The 8,742-nt window shown below is 40.6% G+C and overlaps 1 pseudogene; it reads left to right on the forward strand.

Moving 5' to 3' along the window:
- The first annotated feature begins 2,059 nt into the window (after positions 1–2,059).
- Positions 2,060–3,236, forward strand: LOC125405731 (glutamine synthetase pseudogene; annotated as a pseudogene).
- Positions 3,237–8,742: the final 5,506 nt, after the last annotated feature.

Raw genomic sequence — 8,742 nt, forward strand, 5'->3', positions numbered from 1 at the left:
ATTCATCATGTCCAAATAGACTTCATTCCAGGGATGCAGAGAAGGTTCAATATAGGAAAATTAGTCAATATAATTCACCACATAAACAAAATAAAAAAGAATAGACCAATTGTCATCTTATTAGATGCAAAAAAAGGCTGTAACAAAATCTTACACTCTTTCATGATAAAAGCCTTGAGAGATTAAGGATACATAGGACATTACAAAACATAATAAATGCAAGTTACACAGAGAGCCCATGAACAACATCAACTTAAAGAAAAGAAGCATAAAACGATTACATGAAAATTAGCAACAAGACAAGGTTGTAAACTCTCTTCATACCTATTTTTTTAATTTTTATCTAGCACAATTAGACAATTGAAGAAATTCAAAGGGAAGCCAATTGGAAATGAAGAAGTCAAGCTTGCTAGCTATTTGTAGATATGATAGTATGTGTAAGCAACCACAAAAAATTCTGCCTGTGAACTCCTACAACTGATGAACACCTTCAGCAAAGTAGCTGGATACAAGGTTAACTGAAAAAAGATCTGTAGCTCTCCTATTGAAAAACAGATTGAGAAAAGAAAATCAGGGAAACTACACCCTTTGCAATAGTCACAAATAATATAAAATATCTTGGGGTAACTCTAATTAAGCAAGCAAAAGACTTGTACGAAAAAAAAAAAACCTTAAGTCTTTGAAGAAAAATTTGAAGAAGATACCAGAAGATGGCAAGATTTCCCATGATTAAGGATCAGTAATATCAAAATAGTAAAAATGCCTATCCTAACAAAAGCAAACTACTGATTCAATGCAATCCATATCAAAATTCCAACACAATTCTTTACAGACCTTGAAAAGACAATACTAACCTTTATATGAAATCAACAACAATACCAAAAATTCCAGGATAATTAATATAATCCTGAATAATAAATAAACATGTGGAGGTATCACCATTCCTAATTTCAAGCTTTGTTACAGAGCTATAGTAATAAAAACTGCATGATATTGGCATTAAAACAGACACATTGATCAATAGAATTAAATTCAAACCACATGGACACCTTGGTTTTTATAAAAAAGCCAGAAATACACACTGGCAAAAAAGGAAAGAATCTTCAACAAATGGTGCTAATCTAATTGAATATCTGCATATAAAAGAATTAAAGTAGATTCATATTTAGCACCCTGCACAAAACTCTAAATGAATGGAAGTTCTCAACATAAAACCTGATATCCTGACCCTGATAGAAGCAAAAGTGGGGAATAGCCTTGAATATTTTGGGACAGGAGACAGCTTTCTGGACAGAACATTAATAACACAGGCAGCATGATCAACAATTAATAAATGGGACTTCATGAAAGTGAAAAGTTTTAATGAAAAGTATAGCGTCAATAGGACACAATGATAGCCTACAGAATGGGAAAAGATTTCACTAACTCCACATCCTACAGAGGGCTAATATCCAAAATATATGAAGATCTCAAGAAATCAGATGTCAACAAACCAAATAATTCAATTAAAAATGAGGGAACAGATATAAGCAGAGAATTCTAAATAAAGGAAACTCAACGAAAAACACTCTAAGAAATGTTCAACATCCTTAGCCATCAGGAAAATACAAATCAAAACTACTTTGACAGTCCATCTTACTGCTGTCAGAATGGTTAAGATCAATAATCCAAGTGACAGCTCATGCTGGTGAGGATGTGAAGCAAGGGGAACAACCCTCCATTACTGGTGGGAGTGCAAAATTGTACAACAACTGTGGAAATCAATACGGCAGTTCCTCAAGAAGATGGAAATCACTTTACCTCAAGACCTAGCTAGGCCACTCTTGGACATATACCCAAGTTGCTCCATCCTACCACAAGCATACTTGCTCAATGGAATTCATAGTTGCTTTATTCCCAATAGCCAGAAACCTCAAGAATCCTACACATTCCTCAACTGAAGAATGGATAAAGGCAGAGCCGAGAATGGGAGTAGAGCACACAGTCTGAGCTCCACACCGATCTCCTCTCCATTCTCTTTGCCTTGCTCTCGTGGCCTGTCCACCCCATCCACCATCCCGCCGGCCACCACTAAGAACACCTTCCCCCATGGCCACCTCAGCAAGTTCCCATCTGAATAAAAGCATCAAGCAAATGTACATGTCCCTGACCCAGGGTGAGAAAGTCCAGGCCATGTATATCTGGGTTGATGGTATGAGCGAAGGGCTGCGCTGCAAGACCTGTACCCTGTACTGTGAGCCCAAGTGTGTAGAAGAATTACCCGAGTGGAATTTCGATGACTTTAGTACCTTTCAGTCTGAGGGCTCCAACAGTGACATGTATTTCAGGCCGGTAACCATGTTTCGGGATCCCTTCCGCAAAGAGTCCGACAAGTTGGTGTTCTGTGAAGTTTTCAAGTATAACCGGAAGCCTGCAGAGACCAATCTAAAACACACTTGTAAATGGATAATGGACATGGTGAGCAACCAGCACCGCTGGTTTGGAATGGAACAGGAATATACTCTCATGGGAACAGATGGACACCCTTTTGGTTGGCCTTCCAATGGCTTCCATGGGACCCAAGGTCCATACTACTGTGGTGTGGGAGCAGACAAAGCCTATGGCAGGGACATCGTGGAGGCTCACTACCGGGCCTGCTTGTATGCTGGAGTCAAGATTACAGAAACAAATGCTAAGGTCATGCCTGCCCAGTGGGAATTTCAAATAGGACCCTGTGAAGGAATCCGCATGGGAGATCATCGCTGGGTGACCCGTTTCATCTTGCATCGTGTATGTGAAGACTTTGGGATGATAGCAACTTTTGATCCCAAGCCCATTCCTGGGAACTGGAACGGTGCCAGCTGCCATACCAACTTTAGTACCAAGGCCATGCGGGAGGAGAACGGTCTGAAGTACATTGAGGAGGCCATTGAGAAACTAAGCAATTGGCACCAGTACCACATTCGCGCCTACGATCCCGGGGGGGGGGAGGGGGGGCACCGGACAATGCCCAGCCTCTGACTGGATTCCATGAAACCTCCAACATGAACGACTTTTCTGCCGGCGTTGCCAATCGCAGTGCTAGCTTCCGCATTCCCCGGACTGTCGGCCAGGAGAAGAAGGGCTACTTTGAAGACTGTCGCCCTTCTGTCAATTGTGAGCCCCTTTGCCATGACAGAAGCCATAGTCCGCACTTGCCTTCTCAACGAGACTGGCAATACAAGAACTTCCAATACAAGAACTAAGTGGATTAGGCTTTGAGTGACCTGAGCTCTTCTTCCTAATCATCCCGCTCCAACTCTTTCCTGTCCCAGCTGACCCCACTGTATCTCAAAGGATGGAATATCAAGATCTTTTTATTCCTCGAAAAAAAAAAAGAATGGATAAAGATGATGTTATACATTTTCTCTGCTGCTTTAAAAATGGAAGTTTGCAGACAAACAGATGGAACTAGAAAAAATCATCCTGGGTGAGGTGGCCTAGAAAGAATCATGGTATATATTCACTCACTTGTAAATGGATAGTAACTGTAAAGCAAGTGATGATCTTGCTACAATTTACACACCCAGAAAGACTAACTATCAAGGAAGGCCTGATGGAAGCATGGATCTCCTTGGGAAGGTGAAATAGAATACCTTCTGGGAGTGAACTGGGGGCAGGTGGGAATAGGAACAGATGTGGGGAGAGGGATGGAGGGAGAGAGCATGGGAGACACAACTGACGTTGGATGGCCTGGGTGCTGGTACTGATGTGGAAATCTAATGTAGTAGAAACTCCCCACATTCTAAAAGGATGACCATAGTGAGGATTCCCAGTAATGGAGAATATGGAACCTGAACTGTCCATCCTCTGTAACCAGGCAAGATTTTCAGTGGTGGGGCTGGGACACCAATCCAGCCACAAACCCTTCTACCTAAGATCTATCCCACCTGCAAGATGTGCTCAGGCAATGGAGAACTTGTGGGAAGAAACAACAGATGAGTGGTTTGTTTGAGGCTCATGCCATGAAGGGGAGTCCATGCCCTCACTGCCAGAATGATCAGGAACTGGAGACTGGATAGCCCTGAGGTCAATGATAGAATATATATGTATGTATATATATGTAAATATATATGTGTGTATGTATATATATTATAAGATATATAATATATATTGATATATAGCAATAAACTAATTTCTAAGGAGATCAGTGCCTAACCCAATTGTCATCAGAGAGGTTTCAGCTGGTAGCTGATGGAAGCAAATGCAGACTCACAGCTAAACAGTACATGGAAAGACAGCCCAAATTGGAGATCTTCAGTGGATCCCTCCACTTGGAATTTGGGGAACCCCGAAGAAGAGAGGGGAAGGAAGAATTATAGGAGCCAGAGTGGTCTAGGATACCAGGAGAATACAGTCCACAGAATCAACTAAGCAGTGCTCAGAGGGACCCATAGAAACTGAAGCAACAGTCACAGAGTCTATATGGGTCTGTGTTACGCCCTCTGCATATATGCATGGTTGTTAGCTTGTTGTTTCTGTGGGACTCCTCACAGTGGGAGTGGAGATGTCTCTTACTCTTTCATCTTCTCTTGAGAACCTTTTCTTCCTACTGGGTGCCTTATATAGCCATGATATGACAGTTTGTGTCCAGTCCTATCTGATCTTGTTATGCCATGGTCAGTGGCTATCCCTGACAGGGCTGCTCTTTTCTGAAGGGAAACAAGAGGAATCAATTTTGGGGAGAGCAATGGTGGTATGGACTGGGAAGCATGGAGGGAGGGGAATTTGCTGTTGGAATGTATTGAAAATACATACATACATACATAAACACACACACATGCACACACACACAAAAAGTGAGCACATATTTTCTTGATCTTGTACACATCAATTCCACTGATTCTATCTTACAAAAAAAAGTATCAGCCTTGTTCTCAGCTACAATGGTGATTGGGAAGTAGATTGCCAAAAAAATAGCATTCTGATAAAAACCGAAGAGAATAGGTTGAAATTTAGGTATTTTTCAAGCTGAGCTGTTGTTGCCAGACTGAATGTATTCTTAGCATTGATTAACATTTAAGAAGGGTAGATGACTTACTGCTCATCAGAACCTACTCTTATAGTATTTCAGTCACGTCATTTGCTCATCACTTCGGAAACATAACCAGTTATTTGAATGATAAATCTTTCAATGCTAGAGATTTGTTTTTGTTCATGACCCATTGAGCACCTTGATATATCTTTCTTTATAGCAAAGAAGGCACCCTCTTTTTTATGGACTCTCCTAGGCAGTTGGCTATCTTAACATGAAGCTAAATACCTCCTTCCAATTCACTGACTGTCTGAAATTTACTGAAGTGGACAATGGACACAAGCTTTGTTCTTGCTAAGAAGTGCACAGCCAAAGTTCTGTTGATACTTTGAATGAAACATGGGAGGGTTATATGGTCTGGAGAAACATGGATTTCCTAACAAGCAAGGTGCCTTTACCCTTAATGGAGTCTGTCTACTGTTAAGTAAGAAGAATGCTTGATATAGAACATGGAAAACTGGAGAGAGAAAACAGAAGTCTGTTCAGAGATGTGTTGTGGATGTCAACCTGACAGTCTAAATGTTCTCAACTTGATTAATGCTATAAAAGAGAAAAAGAGAAGGATATTCCTGGACTGACAGATGCTACTGTTCCTTGGTGGTTGGAGCCCTAAGAAGTTAGCAGAATCTGAAAACTTTTTCATATCTCTAAAGAAGACAACTCCTTCTAATAAATAGGTTGTCAGTAAGCAAAAATGGTGAGAAGCCCAGGACCATAGCATCCAGGACTGAATACCCTGCTATTCCATGTGTCCTTCCAAACAATCACGGATGTACTGACCTGAAGAAACAACACACAAAAAGCAAATGAAAGATGGCAGAATAAGCTAAACTTTTGGCCAAGAGAATGGAGGAAGCCAAAGAAAACTGCCAGGAACCAATTGCCAAGAGGCATAGGCTATTCTCAAGAGTCCCTAAGAATCTAGTCTGATGTGAATGAAAAACAGGAATCTTCATAGCAAATAAATGACCAGATGTTGAAAAGAAAAGAAAAGAAGGTAAGGAATGGATAAAACATTACATCCTTGCTTGGTAGGAAACTTTAGGTGGAAATGATCCCATCAATGTTTTCATTTATCTTCTTTTTACAGCCTGTCCTTCTTTGGGTCTTGAGCCTTGTCTGTAGCCTTGATGGGAGACAGAAATCATCATGGTCTCAGATGTCCAGCTGCCCTCTATTCTTGACTCAGAACACTCAGCAAATCGGTCCTCAGATGATGAAGCATGCACATACTTACAGGAAGGAGCCAAAGGCATCTAGCCTTAGGTAAGGTGAAGGTAGGGCTCAAGTATCAGTTATGGCTCTCCAGAGAAACAGAACCTTTCCTACATATATCCAGGAGAGCAGTGCTTCCAAGTACAGAGTCCTAAAAACCAGAAAAGCCAAAAATACAGGTTCCAGTCCACATGCACGATAAGCGAACTGGCTTGACTGAGTCCAGTCTCCACTTCTGTCCTGTTCAGGCACTCAACAGATTGGATGATGATGACACCATAGTGGGGAACACCATCTGCTACTCTATGTCTTATGGACTTAAATGTCAATCTTATCTAGAAACAGTATCATAGATGTATCAAAGAAAAACGTTTCTCAGCTATCGGGTAGCCTTGTGGCAACCAAATCAAGTTGACACATACAGTCATTCATTACAGGTGGGAACTCAACATCCATTATTGTCTTAGCTGGGATTTATATTTCTGTAATAAAATATCATGATCAGTAACAACTTGGAGAGGAATGGGGTTTTGGCTTACACTTCCATAACATAGCTCATCACTGATGAAAGTTTAGGCCTCAAGGAGAAACCGGGGGGCAGGAACTGAAGCAGAGGCCATGGAGGAATGCTAGTTATTGGATTGCTTCCCATGGCTTGCTAGTTCTACTTCCTTACACCACCCAGGAGCACCTGCTCATAACTGGCTCTACAGCTAATGAGCTTAACCCTTCCACAATAATCATTAATCAAGAAAATATCCTACAGACTTGCCTAGAGGCAATCTGATGGAGTGTTTTTCTCAGTTGAGGATTCTCTTCCCAGATAACTCTAAATTGAGTTAGACAATAAAAAAGAAACCAGCTGGAACAAAAACACACATCTCTGTAAACTATGCTTAGTCTTATAATTGAATAATAGCAAAGTTATAGTTTCTCCTACCATAACAGAACTATCTTTGTTTAACAGGGGTTGTACTAGCTCTTCCCAGGATAGAAAGTATTACCATGGGAGATATTTACTCTTTTTCATATCCCGCAACTTAAATATTATCGCATACAAAGAACAAACTTAAATATTTTCTGAAGTTAATATGTTTGGTGTTGCATGCATAGAGAATAAGAGAAGAAAGAAATTGCATTTTCTCTGTATGTATCTATCTAGGCATATTCACCCACACCGGAACACACATCTATTCATAGCAGATATGGAAGAAGTGTTCAAGATTGTTATGCTTCTAGTCATAGGCTAGCAGCTGCTATAACCACCTTCTTTCGCTTCTTATTCTGTGATTTTTTGCCCTTATCAAGTATCTTAGATGGTTGTGGCTCTTCACCTTGTGGGAAGAGGGACATTTTTATCCCTGAAAGGCTTGTGCCACTAATTTTTCTTTCTTTCTTTTCCTTGGACTGGCCTGGGTTGCTTTCCATTGCACATCAAAACTAATCAATGCCCTCAGAGATCTCTTGTCTTCCAAACATCCACTTCATTGCCTCTATTGTAAAGTATTTGACCAACTTTCCCTCAGTAATGGATCAGTTACCTGAGCCAGCACTATTACTCCATTCCAGTGAAAGGAGTAAGGAATCTGGAATACCCAGGTGGAATTCTTCTCTGCAAGCTCCATGAAGTCATGTTTCAGTGGAAACACCCTGGCTTCTGAAGGTAAAGACTACACTAGCAGAGCATGAACTTATGGAAACAGAAATTAAACATTGTTCTAGTAATACTAGTAGACACAGAGGTGTTCTACTCCATTTCCATCCCCTAATTCCCAGGCCATGGATCCTAACTTGCAAAGAAGCAAGATGGATTGATAGTATAACAGCTTGAGGAAAGAAAATGGTATTTGCATATTAACAAACTGGAATGTGAGAAGCACGAGAGATACCTTTGATTTAATCAAGGTACACATCGTTATTGGAAAGACATGTCAATCTCACACGCTGTCATGGGAGGAAGCAATCCCGAAAGTCAATCATTTCATTAGATTCCTGCTAAAATCACACAACCTAGGTCTGGTGCCTAGAATACATCAGATAAACTCAGATTGAAGTAAATGCTACTAATAATATGCTTTACTTATCATTGCCTATGTTCAAAAAACAAACAACCAATCACCAGGAAAAGGTAGAGGATCTGTCCCAGATTGGAGGAAACTAAATAATTTAATAAGTGTATCTGTTAAAATATTATTTTTGTAAATTCCAATGTGCTATTTAAGTTCACGAGAAGCTAGCTCTAGAAAAGAGGGTTGTCCCCTCATCAACTCCATCTCAAGTTTGTTTGTTTTAGAGCTTCAAAGATGCTAGTGGATCCTTGAGAAGGGAGAAGGAAAACTACAAAACAGCCCAGGGGTGAAATAGCTTGTCCTTGGCAACAGAAAAGGAGGGAATTGCTAGAGAGAGAGAGAGAGAGAGAGAGAGAGAGAGAGAGAGAGAGAGAGAGAGAGAGAGAGAGAACACCTTGTCCTTGA

The sequence above is a fragment of the Myodes glareolus genome, chromosome 13 (genome assembly GCF_982192425.1).
Source record: "Myodes glareolus chromosome 13, mMyoGla1.1, whole genome shotgun sequence".
Classification (NCBI taxonomy): Eukaryota; Metazoa; Chordata; class Mammalia; order Rodentia; family Cricetidae; genus Myodes; species Myodes glareolus.